General features: G+C 36.5%; 1 protein-coding gene and 1 long non-coding RNA gene across 3 annotated transcripts in view; one reads left to right on the top strand and one right to left on the bottom strand.

Moving 5' to 3' along the window:
* The window catches only part of LOC307193223, a 284,938-nt gene that overhangs the window by 231,516 nt on the left and 36,101 nt on the right, over window positions 1-17,321 (top strand). For both annotated transcript variants that reach the window (XR_013830255.1, XR_013830256.1), the window contains exon 4: window positions 17,070-17,166. This is a non-coding gene — a long non-coding RNA (uncharacterized lncRNA). The remainder of the gene's footprint in view (window positions 1-17,069; window positions 17,167-17,321) is intronic.
* The window catches only part of GPATCH2 (G-patch domain containing 2), a 165,761-nt gene that overhangs the window by 22,576 nt on the left and 125,864 nt on the right, over window positions 1-17,321 (bottom strand). The gene's annotated exons all lie outside the window — the stretch shown is intronic.

Raw genomic sequence — 17,321 nt, forward strand, 5'->3', positions numbered from 1 at the left:
GGGTCTTCGTTGCTATGCGCGGGCTTTCTCTAGTTGCGGCGAGCAGGACACTACTCTTCTTTGTGGTGCGTGGGCTTCTCATTGTGGTGGCTTCTCTTGTTGTGGAGCACGGGCTCTAGGTGCGCGGGCTTCAGTAGTTGTGGCACGCAGGCTCAGTAGTTGTGGCTCGTGGGCTCTAGAGTGCAGGCTCAGTAGTCGTGGCACACGGGCTTAGCTGTTCCGCGGCATGTGGGATCTTCCCGGACCAGGGCTCGAACCCGTCTCCTGCATTGGCAGGTGGATTCTTATCCACTGTGCCACCAGGGAAGCCCTAAATCCTTGCTTTTAATGATGTTTTCTTTCAAAGCCCCTTCTTGTGCACGATAAACCTTTTGCATTTGGTATTGTATGTTCACACCCTGATCAATTGTTGGTTCTGGCGCCTTCTGTCTCTTGTGGCTTTGGTCATGTGGCGTCACGTTCTGTCTCAAGCCCATTTCCCCTCGCTTGGGAACAATCCTGATATCAGCGAGGGGTAGTTTAAGTTATAACTCTGCGCTGACGCAGTACTTGTGTCCCAGGATTTGGACCCTTGCTTTACTTTGGACATGTCCTATTTCGTTATAAAACTTCTGATATCTTAGTTCTTTTATTATTTTTTATTTTATTATTATTATTATATTTGTGGTATGCGGGCCTCTCACTGCTGTGGCCTCTCCCGTTGCGGAGCACAGGCTCCGGATGCGCAGGCTCAGCGGCCATGGCTCACGGGCACAGCCGCTCCGTGGCATGTGGGATCTTCCCGGACCAGGGCACGAACCCGCGTTCCCTGCATCGGCAGGCGGACTCCCAACCACTGCACCACCAGGGAAGCCCCTATCTTAGTTCTTTTAGATTTAGGTCATTGCCTGGACTTGCCCAGATGTTAAAATGCACCTGGTGACCGGATCTGTCTCTAACGCTGCAGGCTGACCTTCTCCAAGCGTCAGCTGCTCCTGGCCCCCGTTCCTGTCACCGCCTACCTGCTCGGGCGGTTCTTTACTCTGTGGTTCAATAACCTCCGATTACCTGTTGTCTGAGGCTCCACCCCTTGGATACCGCGATCTGCCTGCCAGGGTGCAGTTCCCCTCAACAGCTTCAGAAGGGTCTGTCCTGTTAGTGCTTCTTCCACCTCGTCTGAGAGTTCAAGTCCAGACGTACTTCTTCCCGATCTGCTTTACCCTGGTACCTAAAGGTATCTGGTGGCTGCTGCCAGAACTAATGTTTCCTGTGTGTTTCCTCTGTGCCAGGTTATACGCCAATACGGACGTCCCCCATGGAGCTCCCAGCGAGTGTGAGGGACAGCTGTGTGTCAGGAGGCTCTAGGGAGCTCAGGGACCAGTCACTGCCCCAGCAGCCAAGGACTCTCCAGGGTCCTCAGAGCAGAGCCACGTGGCTGAACTGTAGTGAGCAAGGGGGTGACAAGGGGGGAGACGGTGGGAGGCTTCAGGTGGTCCGGAAACCTTATGAAATCCTGTGCAAAATGTGCATATGCATACTTTTTTAGCAAGAAGGTCCATGATTCCTCTCTGATTCTGAACCATTAACAGAGACATTAACACCAAACATTATAGATGGATACCAAACTAGTATTCATAAGCTAAAATACCTACCTTAAAATTTCTATGGAATATTTAAAATATGCTGTACACATAGACCACCTTTGCTCTTTACAGTATCACAAACAATAGAATTTAATAATGTAAGTTAAAAAAAAAAGCCTCGTCCAAATATCTACACTTATCCTATGTTCTACCTAAAAAGCGACCCCCTTCATTTCTGTCTCCTCACCCTGCTTTACTTTTCTTCATAGTAACGAAACTAATATTTCCAAATTATAGACCATGCATATGTATTTGTTGAAAGGTATGGAAACTATGCAACAAAAGACTGGTGACGATTAGCTCCACTGTGATGGCATCTGGTGGGAAGTTTCTTCTTTATGCCTCTCCTTAATATTGGACTTTATTTTTACCATGAGCATGGGACAAACAAACAAATTATAATGAGATGAATTAGAAAACAGCAAACAAGAGGGTTAATAAATGTAAGCGGTTTTCGCAGCTGAGGAGTCTTTCTTTGTCAACGGCATGGTGGAACTTTTCCCACCGTGGAAACTGAGGTGTTTGTTAGATGAAGCTTTAGGTTCTGTTGGCCTGATCTGCCTGAGTCTCCGACAGAACTTCTTTCCTCTGACGCTGCCATTTCTGTTTTCCCAACTAGTTCTCCGAAAAGGCCAACTTACACCATAATTGTCAATGTTTGAGAAGGATTTTAACCAATCTTTGGCAGGTTACTTAAACTCCCTTTGCCTCAATTTCCTTACCTTCAAGAATTGGGATTAGATTAGTAGTTACCTCAAAGGTTTTTTGAAGGTTTTATTTAAAGATCACTGGTGTAAAACATTTGGTACAGTGCCTGCCCACACTAAGCAACTGATAACTGTTATCTAATAAATTTACTATTATTACCATCTCCACTTTACAGATAAGAAGCCCAGGGCACAGAGAAGTGAAATAATTTACCCAGGATCACACAGTACAGGGGACACAATGGTATAAGACAACCAGAAGAATGCCTAGTGTGGAGTGTCAGGAAACAGCCACGAAATAAACACATGATGGTATAAACTCATCACATCTCAACACTATCAATATGCTATAATAAGGATATAAATGAGGGTCATTTCTAAATAACAAGTAGGAATTTTTTTGGTAGTTAATAGGAAAATTAAATTCTTCCTTAACGTTTGATTCTGCTGGCTTTAAAAGTGTCATAGCATGTAAGAATAAAGCACTCATTTTCATTTCAAAAACTCATTAAAAACCCACAAGCCTCCTGTGAGTCTGAAACCCACTGACTTTCTCAGGTCAGCCCACTGCCACAGAGTTTTCTCTTGGCCACCACTCGGTACTTCCCACTTCAAAGCTGACTTGCTTCTCCACCCGTGTGTTCCATGCTTCATCTAAAGCCCCGAGGGTCTGTGATTCTGGTGATATCACTCCTTGTGTGGGTTAATAAACACACACGTCTATATCCCTAAGCAGCTCATTTAAATGCTGCTTCTTTTTGTAGCTCTTCATTATTCTAAACAAATGGTACCTGAAAGTGGTGGAGGTTGTTTTATGCAATTCGGGTAGATATTAGAACGTTCTGAGTGTATGTGAATGAGGACCTTCTCACATCGGGAGGAAAGTTAATCTTTTCAGAGAGCAAATTATTCAGGAAGGTTTCAAAAACTCTCTATGGGAGAACCGCTGTTACATGTTAGCTTCCCTGTTACCGCCATCATGCTTCCCATATTTGTTTAATTCCTTCTGATTTTGTTTTAAGGAGTTGTCAGTCACCAAGTCCATGCATACGTGCTAACACACGAGCAGTGTGTTCTACCCACTAGAAAAAACTTCCTTGCCATGTTTCCTAATTCCGCCGTCTTTGAGAGCCTGCCTTTTCTCCCTGCGAAGTTCTCCCAGGGCATTTAAATCTAAATGTTCTTTCGCTTCTTCAAACTTTACTAAAAGCTCGTTATCTTTCCAAGTGCCTTTTCTTTACATTTCTTACCTATCTGTGCATATCTCTGTCATTAAACTTGTCCTACTGTATGTCCTCAAGTTGCTTTCGGATTAGAGTGGATCGTCAGTTAAGTATATGCTGGAAACAATTTTAGGCCAGGCACCATGTCTAATTCACAGAAGCTAGTTGTGCCTCTCATCTATGAGCAAAACAGTAAATATTTATTGAACTAAAACAAATCAAACTTCAGTAACAACTGTTGCCTCCACGTTCCACTTGGCAATCAATCATGCATTTTTTAGGATAACACTTTCTCGAACTGTTATTTAAATTCACTCAAAAATACTCATTTAACAATGAACAAAACTTGACTCTGAATCACGTATTTTACTAGACGCTAAACGAAACACAAAGAAGGATAAGAGCTCCTACCATTGAGGGGCTCATGGCCTAATGCAGGAGACACACATGAATAAGAAATTACTATACGATATAATAAATCCACACAGTTATAGCAGCAGGCCACCACTTGGTGGAAATGGAGAAAAATTCATTTCGCCTGAGTTCAAATTTTGATATTGTCTCTCCAGGCAGAATCTAAGATATTTGAGGCATCTTGGAGTATTCTTTTATTCTTCACACCATAGTACCTAGGAAAAATAGGCACTTAGTAAACTGATATTGACTTAATTTACTTGATTTCTAGCTATAACTATACATTTCTGGAATCTGATTATCATTGACATTCAGCATAGAGTTTCAACAATAAGTTTATTCTAATTTCCTTAAAAAATGATAAAGCTAGTATTGACTCTTAGGAGAGATAAAAAATTACTCAAAATAAATATGGTTCTTTTGTATATCTCCATTAAATGCAAGAAGATATGTGTCTATATTTAAAAAATTGGGATGTTGGTCCTGATAACATCCTGCATCTTACATAAAAGAACCTTCAGATCAGCCTACAGACGCAGATATAATCCCACATTCTCTCTCTGATCAGACACTATGAAATGTTTCCCAGGATGGTATTTGGTATTGTTGCCATTTTATAACTATTAATAAAATTATGGTATTCCTCATATTCTTAACTTTTTAAAGTGAAGTCCATGCATTATTCATTTTCATATCCACTTCATTCAGTGCAGTATATAATATTTGAATATATTTGTCGAATTGACTTTTTACTTATTGTCCTATTTGATAATTTCTGACTCTAAACCCAGCTTTAAATTCAGTAGCATTTTGGAACAAAAGTGCTGAGTTTCTTTCCTTTACCAGCTTCAGGGAATAATGGGGTTAAAAGGGCAGGACAGAGAATATATTTTATTATCTTAAAAAATTATTTTGAATACATGTTGGTTTCTGAAGTCTTAGAATTTATTATCTAAATTACCAGGAACATCCAAGCTTATTGACTGTCAGCTATATATGGGGTATTATGCTGAAGATTTTCACATACTGTCTTGTTTAATCCTCACAAAAACCCAGGTCTGAGGAACCTGAGGTCCAGAGAAACTGATACTTGTCATAGATCACATAAACAGAATATAAAGTTCTCATATTTGAACCAAGGAACACTTGCCTCGAAAGAATCATTTTTTCCCCTATACCACAGTACCTCATTCAACTCAGTTATTATACTCCATTTAATAAACATCTACTGAAAATGTAATGCGCGCCATGCCATAAAACAGGATCGAGAAATAAAAAAGATATGGCTTTCATCTGCTAGGGGTTAAAGTCATGGGGGAACATGATTTCAACTCCATATTCAAAGAGAATTCCAAGCAGGCATGTAAGGCATTCTAGGCCCTTAGCTGAGAGAACACATCTGAAGAGGCACAAATGCCCTGAGGTGCACACATGACGTGCTGTATCTGGGGCTCTGTAAGCAATTCAATATGGTGGGAGCTGGACCCTATAAAGGAGTGGGAGGAGAGGACATCCCCTTGCAGCATCAAGTGTTAAGAAATTCAACAGATCTGTCCATTCATAATTATTTTAAATTCTCTAGAAAAAAAAGAATGAAGCTGCCTGTTTGACTGAATTAACCAGTTTGTCAACTACACTGATGATTAAATTCAGTGGAAAAATGCCTGACCATATTTTTTTGTAGATATAATTCTGGATTTTATTGCAGCTGTAGTCAGAAATTTACTGCTCTAATGAAGAGATGGAATCAAATGTAGATACATTTCCAAGGCAGATCTTGAAGTTGAGAGGTTTTGCTCATTCAAGAGCGTCTACAATTCACTCGCATGATTGAGTTGGCAGATACAGGCTTAAGACTGAGCTCAGCTTTGACTTGTGTAAAGTGTCCGTGACTTTGCTTGTTGAGAGGAGACTTAAAGTGATGTCATAATTCTAAATGCTGTAATGGGCATCTGCTGAGTAAGAATACTGAAAAGCAAAGGAAAATAGGGTTGCCACTTTTATCTCCATAATGAGGAGGTAATAAAAACTGGTTATTTTAATAACGGGCCAGAATGTCTTAAACTTCTGAAAGATGTAAGGAGTTATTTCTACTTTAGAATATGTCAGACAGCATTACCATTTAATATAGACTTACTTGAATTTAGGTTGAATTATTGCTTATTGATGGAATTCACCTGGGATGCTATGACCCAGTTAAAATGCCACCTCCTTTATGCAGCCTCTTCTGATTGCCATTGCCAGAATAATTTCTCACTCCTTGGAGAAAACAATGTTTTCTGCCTTCAACTAAGGCTATATATGTACATGAACTAATCCTCTAACCAGACTGTATATTCCTTGAAGGCAGTGGGGTCCACATCTGTTTTATTTTTTAAAGTAAATTTCCCTTGTCTCTTACAAGCCTTGCCAATTCAGGTACTTATTGAATAGTTGTTGAATGAAATTTAACAAGGCATGCCAGAGTTTTTAGAGTAACTTGTCTTTATGATAATCAGTATTTTTATTGAGGTTCCAATTGCTATAATAAAGAAATGTTTACTTATGGAAATAGAAAACCACAAAACTTACTTGGTTCATATCTTGGGCTTCGGGATACAAATATCTGCAAAATCAAGCTTTTACATGTAAACCAGCTTTTAAAGTATATGCAGGTACCTTGATGGTAAAGTGTTTCCCTTTCTACATAATTTTGCATTTCACTAAGTGTAACTTAGTGAAAGGAATGCCTTCAGTTACTCCACACTTCCATGATAGCTTTTGGCAGATGAATGAACATTTACGTACATAAAATTTCTGCAGACTTGTTAGCAAATGTTTGCTAGACTGTGAAATATATACAGTGTTAGCTAGGTAAGGTAACAGGAAGCTTGTGATGACTACAGGAACACTAATGTTCAATAATTAGGAGGAAGAGTACTTCAGGATTCTCCTCATTCGATTCAATTGAAACACTTGCAAAGTTGGAGTGCCTTAGCTTATATTCAGGATTAGTTTTGCCATCAAGATCTTAGAACCAAACATCCTTTATAATTTTGGTAAACCAGGTCTATTACTCTCTGTATCTGGGAGGTCTGTTGCCTTTAAATGTCCATGAAGAAACAGTATACAGAAATTAAATGTCAGATATAAACTCTTTCCTCTTTTTTCATTTACATAATGAATTTCTTTGGAAAACCATGGAAGCCTCTACATTTTTTAATTTTCAGAAGACAAATGCCAAATGATCAAATAAAAATCATATTAGCTGTGATCAGTCAAAATGTCACTTTATTTTTGCCAAGCAATGTATAAAGTGATCTAAAGTTTAAAAATTACTATTTCAGAAGAGTTAATGGTTTTTCGTTACTAGATTTGAGAAAACGGTCAAGTTAATTTTTATACGCCTTAGAAGTAAGACTTGGAAAATAAAAAGGACACTGCTGTACATATTATCTACCATTTGAGCTGGGAAAGTTATTTAACTCCTCTCTCTGTTTCCTCATACGTAAAATGAGGATAATAAGAATCTCTACCTCATAGGGTAATTTTGGAAATTAAATGAGTTAAAATAAAATACAGTTTTCCCTCAGTATCCACAAGTTCTGCATCTGCGGATTCAACCAATCTAGGATCAAAAATATTTGGAAAAAAAAAAATTCTAGAAAGTCCCCAAAAGCAAAACTTGAATTTTCTGTGTGCCAGCAACTATTTACATAGCATTTACATTGTATTGGGTATTATAAGTAATCTACAGATGATTTAAAGTATAAGGGGGGATATGTGTAGGTTATATACAAATACTATACCAGTTTATATATGGGAATTGAGCATTTGTGGATTTTGGTATTCATGGGGGAGGGGATCTTAGAACCAATCCCCTGTGGATATTGAGGTACTACTATACATCATTAACACAGTAAATTTTATGGTACTATTATATGAACTATTTTTTTTTTTTTTTTTTTTTTTTGCTGTACGTGGGCCTCTCACCGTTGTGGCCTCTCCTGCTGCAGAGCACAGGCTCCGGATGCGCAGGCTCAGCGGCCATGGTTCACGGGCACAGCCGCTCCGCGGCATGTGGGATGCTCCCGGACCGGGGCACGAACCCGTGTCCCCTGCATCGGCAGGCGGACTCTCAACCACTGCACCACCAGGGAAGCCCTATATGAACTATTATATGAACTGGTATATAGTGTTCAAGGCAAAGAGTAATTGGAGATGATGCTGGAATAGTAAGAACTGTAAGACCAAGAAAGGCCTTACAAACCATGTTTAGGACTTGATCCTAAGGGCAATGGGAAGCCATTAAGAATGTTTAAGAACACTCAAATACATATGGGATTTCCAAATGCCATTCTGGTTGGGCTGTGGGGAATGCATGAAGGGGACACGAGTGAGAGACTGAAAGGAGTAAAGGATAGTGCCTAGGGTTTCCTGACCAGGATATCAAATCCTGGTTCCACACGTATCACCTGGCCCAGTGCATTTTATTCACTTGGCACAAAAAGTCCTTAAAGTTGTGTGGAAATTGAGCACGAATATCATTTTTTTCTTAATATTTATTTATTTATTATTTATTTTGGCTGCGCCAGGTCTCAGTTGTGGCATGAGGGATCTTTTAGTTGTGGCATGCAGCCTTCTTAGTTGCAGTATGAACTCTTAGCTGTGGCATGCATGTGGGATCTAGTTCTCTGACCAGGGATCGAACCTGGACCCCCTGCATTGGGAGCACGGAGTCTTACCCACTGGACCACCAGGGAAGTCCCTGAACATCATTTTTCAAAAGAAACATAAGCAATATCATACTAAAAGACTAGAAAACCATGACATGCTATTGTATCAGTAGAGAAATGTAAACCTGACCACTTACTCTAATCACTTATTTTGCCACTTAAATATAGGCATGTTATGTAGAAGTCCTGGATTCCTGTAATTCTAAAAAAAGGTCATAACTAGAGTATTCTGAGAATATGGTGGCAGTGACACTGTGGTTTTTGAATCCACATAATAACATGTAGGATAACCCAAAACGTTTGGACAACAATAACTAGCCAGAGAGATGACAGCATTCAGAAAACAACAGAAATAAAAGGCAAAAAAAAAAAATCACTTCAGAAATGAAACTGAACTAGGACACAAGAGTAAATAAATATGATGAAGAAGTAAAAGATAAGAACATAATGAAGAATGGAAAATGCAAAGGATAAAAACGTTAAAAATAAAAAAAGATTTGAGAGAAAGTGATAGCTACTGAAGATAGGCAAGGAGATCCAATATATGTATAATAGAAAGTTTTGAAACAAAACCAAAGCAATGAAACAAAATAAATATGAAAAATTATAATTGGAGAAAATCTTGAAATTTATTTTAAAAGTAATAAAACTACCACTGAAAGAGCCTACTTCATCCTTAGGAAAAACACATAGAATGACCAACATCATCATAGAGTCTAGTCAAACCCTTGGGTTTTAAAGAAAAGAAAAACATATACTGAGCATCTGGGCAACACCAAGCCACTTATATGTGAGAGAAAAATCAGACTGTATCACACACTGAAAACAACATTTTACATAAACAATAGACTAATATATTTGAAACAATTAAGGAAAGAAAATATGAGCCATGGGTAGTATATCTGCCCAAAGTGACCTTTAAATATACAGGGTCTGGACAAACCATTAATAATATGCAGGGACTCAGGGAATATTGTTCCCATGAGACCTGCCGGAGGTATCAACCAGAGAATAGACCTCAGACGACAGAAAGAGCAGAGACGCACTGACTTCAGATAAGATAGGGATCATTAAAAACATATTTATTCATAGAATTAAAACTAAATGAACTGAATTAAAACTACAACTAGAACTGAAACTAAGGAGACAGTATAGTATTGAATGGCTATATGATTCAGACTGTAATACTACAGTGTAGTATTGAATGGTTATATGCTTCAGACTATATGTATGCTACACACATACGTACAGTACAACTACCTAAAAACGGAAAGAAATGAAAGCTATATAGGAAAAATAGAATAAATTTGCTGACCGTCCTGTAGGTATTAGCAGAGAAATAATTAACTTCAAAACAAATGTGTGGGAGAGGAATGAGAAGGGCAAAGAGGTTCCTAGCTTATTTCAATCCTGCTCAGAGCAGAGAACCAACTGCAAATAGCCCCCCACCCTCAAAAGGGGAAGGGGACTAAGGCTGTTATATAAAAGTATTAAAATAAAGATAATTATTACAAAAAATAAGCCTTCCTAAAAATCAAACGGTATACTAGAGTGAGAGTGAGAGTGAGAGAAAAGGAAATGGAAAAATAGGGAGAGAAAGATATGTCTGCTTATCTTAAAAATAGAAAATAAAATAGCCAATGGAAGGCTAAACAAAAGAAAACAAAGCAATAGCTACCTATATGACGGGGGGAGGGGAACAAGTGGTGAGGACTGAATAGAAGTTAGACTTCTTTGACAGTAACTTCTTGAGGTGATTTGATTGTGGAACCTGTAACTATTTTTATATTATTATAAAACAATAAAATTTTAAAAAGCAGTCTCTGAAAACTAAAATGAAACTAATGAACCTAACTATAGATTACTATATCTATACTTAGAAACGATTTCAAGTGACTTTAAAACACGGGAATTTGTGCATTCCTAGTGAAATATAGACAAAGTACAAAAGGACTAGAAAAAGGGAAAAACTTAAACTATTTTCAGTAATTATTTTATCAGTAGTCATGGTGATATGGTGATTCTGAAAATACTGTGTATGTATGGTGGGATCAATAAAATGAACAATTATTATGCTGTCACCAGAGGTAATATTTTTTATGTTGAAAAAAGATAGATTAAAGCCAATGATGGAAAATACAAAAACAATGAAGTCTTGAATTTGAACTGGAACTATCAGTATGAGCTAATTTGTTAAAAAAAAAAGTCTAAGTATTTCACTAAAAAGGCCTCGAAATAATGACACCCCTAAAACGCGGATTGTGGGTTCTAAAATTATTTCCCAGTAAACGAATCAGCACTTCTTAAAGAAATGGCTGATTCTTGGTCTAGGCCAGGAAAGGTCCAAGGTAGCCTTGGAAATATAAACATACCAGAAAGCAAGGAAGAAAGCAAAGTCTCGTAGCAAGGAAACAGACTCAGGAACCCATTTAAATAGTCTCCCATTGCCCAAAGATGGGACAATTTTAACATCAATTAGGATGATAACAAATGGACTGAAACACATGGGATCTGTTTAAATCAATGAGTTAAAAAAAAATAGAACAAAATTTCACCAGTCACCTCCAGAAAGTGTAAGGAATCAATTAATTTTGAAAACTGATGGCTAAAGGAAAAGGAGCAAGTATTTATCTTGCTTTACCTACATGATCTGTAGCTCAGAGTAATCAAGTATTTGAAGGGGCTAAGTTTGAAACAGAAGTAATCCAATTAATGAACCAAAGTGAGAGGACAGAATTAACATATCACCGTTCTGTGACCCTTAGTGAATGAATTGGGGTAACCATCTTTATGGTTAATAAATCACAGAAAGAGATGTGGAAGGGAGAGAAGTCTAGGCCACCACCTCTGGAACAGTTTTGCCAAAACAAAACAACAAAACTGAACCTGAATCAAATCAATTCTCTAGCTCCAAATACCCACTGCAGAAAACTCAAGGGACAGAGGAATAGGTTAAATGACACCGCGTGGATAAAATCAGCAACATTCCTCAGATGTGGGAAACTTTATAGGACAAACAATCTGACATATTTTTCTTCTTGTTTTTTTGTTTTTTGCCACACCACATGGTGTGCGGTATCTTAGTTTCCTGACCAGGAATCGAACCTGCTAATCTAACTTCTTCAAACAAAAAATTTCAAGGAAAAAACAAAGGGCCTATAAATCAATGGGAACTTGGGATATATATATGTCAACCAATTTTAACAGATAGATCTCATTTGGATCCCAATTTAAATAACGTGTAAGACAAAAGATTATGAAATAATTGGAGACATCTGAGTATCAGCTGTAATTAAACACACATATACATACATATATATTAAAGAATTATTGCTTTTTTAATAGATGTGATAATGGTATGGTGTTTTTTTTTTCCTTAAGAGACTGTTACTTTTTAGAGAAACATACTGATATATTTCAATTGAAATAAGATATAGATGAAACAAGGTTGGCCACATGTAATTACCTAAGACAGTTTTGACAGCTGCAGTTTTGAGCTTATATTTTTCTCTGTATTTCTGCTTATGATGACATTTTCCATAATAAAATATTGTTAAAAACTGCTTTTACCATCCTGACATTGCAAGTGAAAAGGCATCTTTTCAACTCTTAAGACTGCCAGTATGAAGCCATTATAGGTTTTTCATATTTTAGTGAGACTCTCCATAATTTTAAAGTGATCCAATCTGAAATTAAATGAAGTTATCCATGAAGTCCATGTCATCTAGTATGTATACATCCTTGGACTATAACCTGATATAAAAAGATTGCAGAAATCCCTATCTGAGGTTTATTGTCCTTAGAAAGGATAATGCATAGTTTTTATTCCATCTTTCTAATTAGTAATTTAAGCATATGCTCAGCATTTAATTCTAAATGTTTGCCTTCTCCCCAAGCTCGAAGACAGCTGTCCAAGATTTGAATGCCAGAAAACATTTAAATATCAACATCTGTTGAATTATGTTAATTTAGTGTAATATAATTGGGCATGAGTTGGAATTGATCAGAAGTATATGAAATAAACAAAAGATAAATTCCCAACAATATCTTAGTATACAAACAAGTCACTACGGGGTGATGAAAAAATATTTCTAGAGAGAAAGGGCAAGGAAAAATACTGATTATGAAGAAATGGATTCTTTTAAATACATAGCTCTAACTGTATGGGACATTATTTTGTGATATTTGAACTTATTTTTAAATTGGCTCAGAAGTGAAAGATAATTAAACTTAGCTAAAACAAGTGATAGTTAATAGCTTAATATTTGAATATATTTATAAATTAAGTGAAACATTAAAACATTCTAATTACTTATGTACTCATTAAATTTTTTAGATTGCAGATGATTCCTGTTATGTTATAAACAGTTACATACCTCAAAATTTAAGAGCTGATGTAACTTCTGTTCTATAGACATAAAATAGTATTTTAAACTGAAAGTGTTTTCCATGTGGCAGATGGTTTTATTAGGTTTATTCTGGGGACTGGAAGGTACAAATTATCAAGTAGTGGCCTTGTTTATTGTATTGCTGATTTAAACTATTAATTTTTATATCAATTCTTTTACTAATAAGTTAGGGATGTTTGTTGTTTTGGGAAGTATTCTGGCGCATATACACATTGCATGAACAGATCCCTGAATGCCCCTGTAATGAAATTCTAATGCAGGCAGCAGTAGCAATACAAGCTGTTGTGATGTGGCCCTGCAGGTGTGCTGTCACCATTTCCTAGGGGAACCATCTCTGGGAGTTAAAGGTCAGTTCCGTGCCCATGCCCATTTAATCACAGGACCAATTTGGGGAGTGCCAACTGTGAAACAGACACCAGTCTGTAAGGAAGTGGACTTCAGAAGACAAATTTATTTCAGCTATAGGTCATTGGAACAGTTTTCATATGCTAACTATTTATTATTAGTGACCATGGCCAAATTCAACTGCTGTTCCAGAGGTGAGAGGCTGTGCATACTTTTAGTCATTTGAAAATATCTAGTTCATCTATCAGATTTCAAGAAAAAGGGGAAACAGTAATGAATGTTTCACCACGGAGTACTTGATTGCTTTTTTACTTACTACACACTGGACATATTATATATTTCAAATGGCAAATCCCCCTTTTTTCTTTTCTGTGTGGGTTATTCACATTAAACTGAAAAGCAATCTCTCAAAATTCTAACTGGCTGATAATTACTTTTATTTAGTTTAATCACAATTTAAAATAACTCTCTATAATCATTAGTTTAAAATTTTGGCAAGGAAGCTTAGAATTTCAGGATGCCAAAAGGACAGGAGGCAGAATTGACTTTCTGAGAACAGTGCCTTTTTAAAATACAATAATTTGGTTTTATAGAGTACAACAGATTAATTAAATTCCTTGGAAAGCACTTATGTTGCATATGTGGTATGTTTCCAATTATTCTACTCTAAATGCATCTATACCTAGAAACTATTCAAATTTTAAAAAAATTATAACACATGTGCAATTAAATGTATTCCAGTTAAATAAATATGGAATGCATACATTCTAATTAAAGGGAATGTGTGAATACTTCCTAATTGTTCATTCAGACATACAGAAGAATGAATTAAAATAATCTAAAAGATACTTTTCTATCTGGAGGATTGAGTAAATGTTTTTAGAACAATAAAATTTAATGCTAATTTTAGATTTGGAAAAAGAAAAATAATAAAGGGCTAGAAATTTTATCTCGAAAATTAGTATTTTAAAAGCAGTTTCAAGCCATCATTTTGGAATATAAAGTATGCAGAATATAAAATGCTGAGTGATATAACTTGCTTTAAAATATGGTGTTGAATCATTAGTTGTTTTTTTTTTTTTTTTTTTTTTTGCGGTATGCAGGCCTCTCACTGTTGTGGCCTCTCGCGTTGTGGAGCACAGGCTCCGGACGCGCAGGCTCAGCGGCCATGGCTCACGGGCGCAGCCGCTCTGCGGCATGTGGGATCTTCCCGGACCGGGGCATGAACCCGTGTCCCCTGCATCGGCAGGCGGACTCTCAACCACTGAGCCACCAGGGAAACCCCGAATCATTAGTTTTAATATGACAAAAGAGAATTTGTTTTAAATTAAATCTTTACTAATGTAGGATAAGTAAGTCTCATTTTAAATAATTAAAATAAAGCATCACTTACTTTTGCTGATGCACTTAATTTTGTTGATACATTTCTGTGAAAAGCAACACTAGCCAAATACAGTCCATGTCATTAACCAGTACTCTAATGAACAGTTATCCCAATTTATTAACAGCTGCTCAAAAATGTAGTAATTAATAGTTTCATTTATTTTTGGCAAACTCGCAAAATGACAAATAGTTTTGTATCTGTTGCAAATTAGGTCTCCTTCCCAAATAACGGATGACACTATGGGGAAGACTGAGCAAACTGAATCCTTGAACATCTTTGGATCTTTAGAAGATTAAATAAAGAACAGCTGTAATTCTATTTGTTACATCTGCAACAAAATACAGTGACTTGTATCGTCACGTGAAAACAAATATGCTCTGTATTAATGTAAATAGGAATGTTCTTTCTAACCTGACGGAAGAAGGTTGACATGAATGTGTGTGTGTGTGTGTGTGTGTGTGTGTGTGTGTGAATGTGATGGGATTTGTTTTGTTTCTCTGATTAAATCTATTGCCCTTTTTTTCATTTTAGAAGATTCTTTTTACTACTAATCAGGCAAGAAAGTGACAGCAAAGGAAAGAACAAGTTTATTTTTCCCTCCTTATTATTTATTAATTGATCACACAAGAAATTACAGCACACAGCATCCAGGGATTTTCAAGTCATTTGACACTAAGTAGATGAAAAATGTAGTGCTTGTAAGAACTAAGTAAAAGTGAATTAACATATGTTTCTGAAAGATATTTTAAAATAGTAAGTCAAATTTCATAATATCGGCAATAAAATGTTTTTACTCGATTGCAAATTACATATCAGACTGCCAGATAATTTAGCCTTGGTGCTTCACAAGAGTAAATGTAAATGGCAAAAATCATGTAAGTAAGGAAGCACAGCAAATTAAAAAAAAAAAAAGAAGATGCCAGATCTGACATGATCTACTATCAGTCTTTTTGTATGGATTCTTAGAATGATAAAGACTAATCATTAACATAAAAATGTGTTTAAAAAAGCAGGATCTTTTCAAGAACAGTACATCACTCAGTGTCAGGCATTGCTTCATGCATGTTTTACTTACTTTCAATTGGGAAGGCTATATTGAACTTTCTGGTACTAATCAAAGGTTATGATATGAGAAACAATGTGAAATTATTTAATTGTAATTTTAAATGAGGTGAAGGGAGAGAAAAAGATTTTTCTAATTTTGAGAAGTATAAAATCTGAATATTGAAATAAAAACTAAAGGGTTTGAATAGCAAGTCTGGAATTTAAGAGAAAGATACAGGTTAAAGAATAACTCTAGATGTCACTAGTATTTCTATAAAACACTTAGGTGCATCATCTCAATGTTTAGCTGAGTGTGTGTGTGTGTGTGTGTGTGTGTGTGTGTGTGTGTATGTTCCACTTTGGCTAATAATCTATTGTATGCAACGATCACTAAAAAACCGTGCCTGTTAATTATTAAATATTGACAGTGACAGGTAATACGTAGTGGTTTTTAAAAATAAAAAAATGTACATGCTTTCATGCATTTATATATTGAAAGACCTTTGTGTTTTCCTGAGTTTATTTATGCTTTCAAAGGTTTAAAGGTATGTAAAAATGAGAGAATGGCATGAACAAACTCTAGACATGCATTACATATTAGGGGAGAGATAGTACACAGTAAAACTAAGATGAAACTTCATAATAGGAAAATGGATAGAGAACACTGAAGAAATGGAAGAATGATTGGCAAATAAAACCCTGCAGACTAATCAAAAAGAATTATCAGATGGGAATAACCAATAAGATATAAACAACACAGGAATGTAAGACAGGAAACATGTAACTTCAAGCACCACCGCAATGTAAAATCTTGGGAGAACACATCAAATGAATATGTGAGGATAGTGTCTTGATGAAAAATGTTCACACCACTCAATATCTGACACATCTAGTCTATGATATGGGCTCCCCACAGAGAATAAAAATGAAGCAACAAACCAAAAGAAAGATGTATAAGACCAGTATCACTAGAACCAATTAGATCAAATTATGCCTTTGTTAATAATCAGTATTTGTTTAAATTAGTTTACATTATACCTATCATGTTTTTACCTTTTTTTAAGGCTTTCTTTTTTACCTTTTTTTACCTTTTTGAATCAGTCAAAAGTTTGATTATAGGACCCATGAAGTATATCATAAAAGTATGAGAATGTTAATTATGTTTAGAATAAACATATGAACAAATACAATGCATTAATATTTCAGGAATAACTATCTGCATATGATGGAATGGCATGTTACGACGAGCACTGTTGATGGTGAACGAAGCTTGGGAGGAGATGTTTGCAGAATGAGAAGCACGGTAGGAAATCCTAAGGAACGATGCCCTTTCAGGAGGCGGAAGTATAGGAAACCTTGAAAAACAAAGTCTGTTACTGATGAGAACTTCCTGAGGGAATTGACTGAAATTATTAAAGTGGGTTATGTGTTTAAAGGAGAACTTTAGGTTGTTACCTC

The sequence above is a fragment of the Stenella coeruleoalba genome, assembly GCF_951394435.1.
Source record: "Stenella coeruleoalba genome assembly, chromosome: 1".
Classification (NCBI taxonomy): domain Eukaryota; kingdom Metazoa; phylum Chordata; class Mammalia; order Artiodactyla; family Delphinidae; genus Stenella; species Stenella coeruleoalba.